General features: G+C 37.2%; 1 pseudogene; it reads right to left on the reverse strand.

Moving 5' to 3' along the window:
• Positions 1 to 2,541: 2,541 nt before the first annotated feature.
• LOC108584045 lies at positions 2,542 to 3,382 on the reverse strand (annotated as a pseudogene).
• Positions 3,383 to 4,528: the final 1,146 nt, after the last annotated feature.

Consider the following 4,528-nt stretch of genomic DNA (forward strand, 5'->3'; position numbering starts at 1 on the left):
ATACAGCTCCAAAGTGCCGATTGGTACAAAATGTTCTAAACGGCTATAATAGGTAATATGGCCTAAGGAAAATCTGACTCTTTAGTGGTATTGAAAAGAGAAAATAGCAGAAATTACAGATTATTACCAATGGAAATAAGACCAGAGGGCACTCGCATGAGGAGATGGGTCTAGGGAGATAAACGAAAAGGAGATAACCCCATGTCAAACAATCTTTCCTATTCACTATTTATAATGGTCTATATGCTTAAGGCCTTTTTGAGTACATGGGGAAAATTGCAATCTTTACTGAAATTGCAAGAATTTAAAATCTTATCTGTCTAGTCCAAACTTTGCTTAGAGGAGCTTTGGTATTTGATGAAAAGGTGGCTCACAATTATGGTATTGTATTTACTAATTTCTTAAAAGGTAAAATTAATTTAATTACACAAAAGCATTAGAGTATTTAGTCACTATTCTGTAACCTTTTATGAATGACTTTTTAATCCTTTGAAAATGGACATGCTGAAGCATTTGTTTATGTTCATTTTTCAGTCATTGTCAAACTTACGAGCATTTTCAAAATCTCATAAGAAACCATAGTTCTTATAAAACCATAATTTGGCATTTGTGGGGATACCAGAAATGGTTCTGTTAACAAATGTGTGCTACCACTTTGAGTGCCCAGACAATGGCTGGAAGGAGTATTGACAATATAATGTCTATCAAGAGCATCAACTTCCAGTGTCTGCGACCAAAATACAAGATGTTAGAATTATAACAAAAGAATGCAATCAGTACATTTGTTCCATGAATATACATATTTATATATTCATCACTGAATATAATTTAAATACATGCTTAATGATCTGTTTAGCCTAGAAATGTTATAAAAGACAGACTACATTTTAAAGTTAGGTAATGTATCAGCAGGGTTCTCCAGAGAAACAGAAACTAGATAGATAGATAGATAGATAGATAGATAGATAGATACATAGATAGACAGAATATAGACATAATATATATAGTTTCTATATAACCATATATATATGTTTTTTTGTTTCATTTTATTTTTTAAGGAAATGGTTTGCATATATCTTTATGTGTGTGTCTGTTTTTAAAGGAATTCTTCACGTGATTGTGGAGGCTGGCAACTCCAAAATCTGTAGAGCAGGCTGGACAGCTGGAAATTTGAGCAGGAATAACGCTGCAGTCCTGAGGCAGAATTTCTTTTCCAGGACACCTCAATGTTTGCTGTTAAGCCTTTCAACTGATTGGATGAGGCCCATCAAACTGACTGAGTGTAATCTCCTTTACTTAAAGTTAACTGATAGTAGATAGTAACCATATCTACAAAATACAGTATTTTCTCCCTTATCTGTGGATTTGCTTCCCTCAGTTTCAGCTACCCACGGTTCAAAACTATAAAATGAAAAACTGCAGAAACAAATAATTCATAAGTTTTAAATTGTGCAACCTTCTGAGTAGCACCATAAAATTGTAAGTTGTCTCACTCAGTTCCACCTGGGATGGGAATCCTTCCTTTGTCCAGCATCTGCACACTCCCTACCCTCCCATCCCTCAGTCACTCAGTAGCCTTCTCAGTTACCAAATCTACTGTCACGATACCACAGTGCTTGTGTTCAAGTCACTCTTATTTTACTTAATAATGACCCCAGATTGCAAGGGTAGTGATACTGGAAATTCAGATAGGCCGAAGAAATTCTGTCAGGTGTTTCCTTGAGATGAAAAGGTCAAAGTTATTGACTCAATTAAAAAAAAAAAAAACAAAAAAACAATTTGTATGTTGAGGTTGCTAAGATCTACAATAATAATGAGTTTTCTATCAATGAGATTGTGAAGAAGGAAACAGAAATTTGTGCTAGTTTTGATGTAGAACTTCAAATTGAAAACGTTATGGCCATGGTACATGGTAAGTACTAGCTAAAGATGGAAAAGGCATTAAATTTGTGGCTGTGAGACAGGAAAAGAAACACATTCCAATTTACAGCAATTGGGTTCAGTACTATTCAGGGTTTCAGGCATCCCCTAGGGGTCTTGGAATGTATCCTCCACAGATAAAGAGGGAGTGTTGTACCTTCACAGCAATATTTAGATTTGTGTTTAACTAAATAACTAGGTACTATGACCTTGCCAAGTTGAAACATGAAATTAACCATCACAAGTAATGAGAAGGATGCTAGTTTAAGTTGTAGTGTTACTGTAGCTATATTACCTTCCTTAACTAAGAACACATCTAGGAAGTCACCTCTAATTACTGTTTGTATATCGGTTCTGAGAAGGGGTCTAAATGGTTCATTACTTAGCTATTTCTCAGTTTATCAAAGAAAGCTGAAAATTTTGAACTGATGATTTCTTCAAAATTTTAAGTCTTGCTGTAAGTCACAAAATAAATTTTGTATGTTTTATATCTTTTAAAAAAAGACACTTTTATGTACACTCAGTCGTATTGAATTAGGGCTCACCCTGACTGCCTTATTTTTTTTATTTATTTTTTTTTAGCCCAGAGGTCTTTTATTTATTTATTTATTTTAACACCTATTATGACATGAATTCTCAGGGAATAGGTTCCAGCAGCTCAGGCTCCTTCCCATTGGTTCTCACAAAGTGTGCTTCTCTAGGTGGAGCAGGCTGGCGCTTCAGTTGAACCCAGGTACCTTTCTTTTTGGCTTCTTTCTTTTTCTGATCATTTTCCTTCACACGTTTCAGGAAGCCATCTCAGCTCTTAGAGTGCTTAATGTGCTCAACACGCACATTAATTCTCTTGGCAAGAATCTTGCCCTTAACTTGTTTGTTTACAACAATGCCAACAGCATGCTGGGTAACATTGTAGACTCTTCCAGTTTTGCCATGGTAATACTTGTGGGACATTCCTTTTTGAACAGTACCCATTCCCTTGATGTCTACGATATCACCTTTCTTATAGATTCGCATATACGTGGCCAAAGGAACAACTCCATGTTTTCTTTTTTCTTTTCTTTTTTTTTTGAGACGGAGTCTCGCTCTGTCGCCCAGGCTGGAGTGCAGTGGCCCAATCTCGGCTCACTGCAAGCTCCGCCTCCCGGGTTCACGCCATTCTCCTGCCTCAGCCTCCCGAGTAGCTGGGACTACAGGCGCCCGCCACCACGCCCGGCTGATTTTTTGTAATTTTAGTAGAGACAGGGTTTCACCGTGTTAACCAGGATGGTCTTGATTTCCTGACCTCGTGATCCGCCCGTCTCGGCCTCCCAAAGTGCTGGGATTACAGGCGTGAGCCACCGCGCCGGCCAACTCCATGTTTTCTAAAAGGCCTAGAGAACATATATTGGGTGCCTCTCCTCTTTCCCTTTGTGTTGGTCATTTTGGCGAATTACTGAAGATGGCAGTTCTGGCCGAAAAGGTGACTGCCTTATTTTTAACTTAATTATCTGCAAAGACTCTATTTCCAAATAAGGTCATATTTTGAGGTACTAGAGTTTAGCACTTCAACATATGGATTTTGCAGGGCTACAGTTCAATTCATAAGGCATTTCAGAAGTCATGTATTAATTCTAGATTTTAAATTAGATCACATAATGTCAACAGAGTGCAGATGCCCTTATTTTAGCTCTAGTTCTGCAGTATTATCTTATATGCCAAATATCCTATGTGCATTCTCAGTTGTTTTTTAAATTAAAATATAGCACATTTTGGGCTAAAATTTTTATCCATACTTCGGAACTTCTTCATTTAGTGCATTTATGAAGTGTGAGTGTGCGTGTGTGTCTGTGTGTGTGAGAGTTTTCATTTATAGCCTCAGTTCTCTCTTTTAGATTACTGCATGAGTTCCCACTTGCCAACAGCTCTTCACATTATATGAATCTGAACTACTCACATTGTGAAATCCCTTTCATTCCTACAGCTTATAGAGTAATTGCCTGCCAGTATCCCTTTTTTTGTAATTCACTTTTAACCATAAAGGAAAGCCTTATTTTAATTCTCTTGAATGCCAAATCATTCAGTACAGAACGTATCATTTCAGTGTGCTGTATAATATCACTCAAGGCAAAAAATGGTCCATTCTGAACCTTGATTTAAGGGACTCTACTGCTTAGATCATCCAATCTCTAAAAGAAAATATTTGAAACTTTAACCCAGCACAAGGTGCTTAGATATCACCATTGGTACTAGGGTTAGTGATGGTATGAGTCAGGCCACAGCTGGGGCATTTATTTGTGGGGGTTAATGCTGTGGATTGCAAAGAGCAGTAAACTAAGAATCAGGAGACTTCTAAAGGACTAGTCCTACCATGCCCCAACTTTACCCTGTAGACTTTCATTTCTTCATTCATTAATTCCCCTTTGTCTAGATTCTGCATTAGGTACCAAGAGCATAGAGGTGATTAAGATATGGCATAAGACAGATTAAATAGATATTAGAAATAAATGGCAATGCAGAGTAATTACATCTACAGTAAAGAAAATATAGTGTGTATTATGTGCAGAGCAAGCTGCTAAGATGAGACCTAAAAGTACAGTTACGCAGTTTGGGCCAGAGGAGCAAAATGTGG

The sequence above is a fragment of the Papio anubis genome, chromosome 1, assembly GCF_008728515.1.
Source record: "Papio anubis isolate 15944 chromosome 1, Panubis1.0, whole genome shotgun sequence".
In the NCBI taxonomy this organism is placed as follows: domain Eukaryota; kingdom Metazoa; phylum Chordata; class Mammalia; order Primates; family Cercopithecidae; genus Papio; species Papio anubis.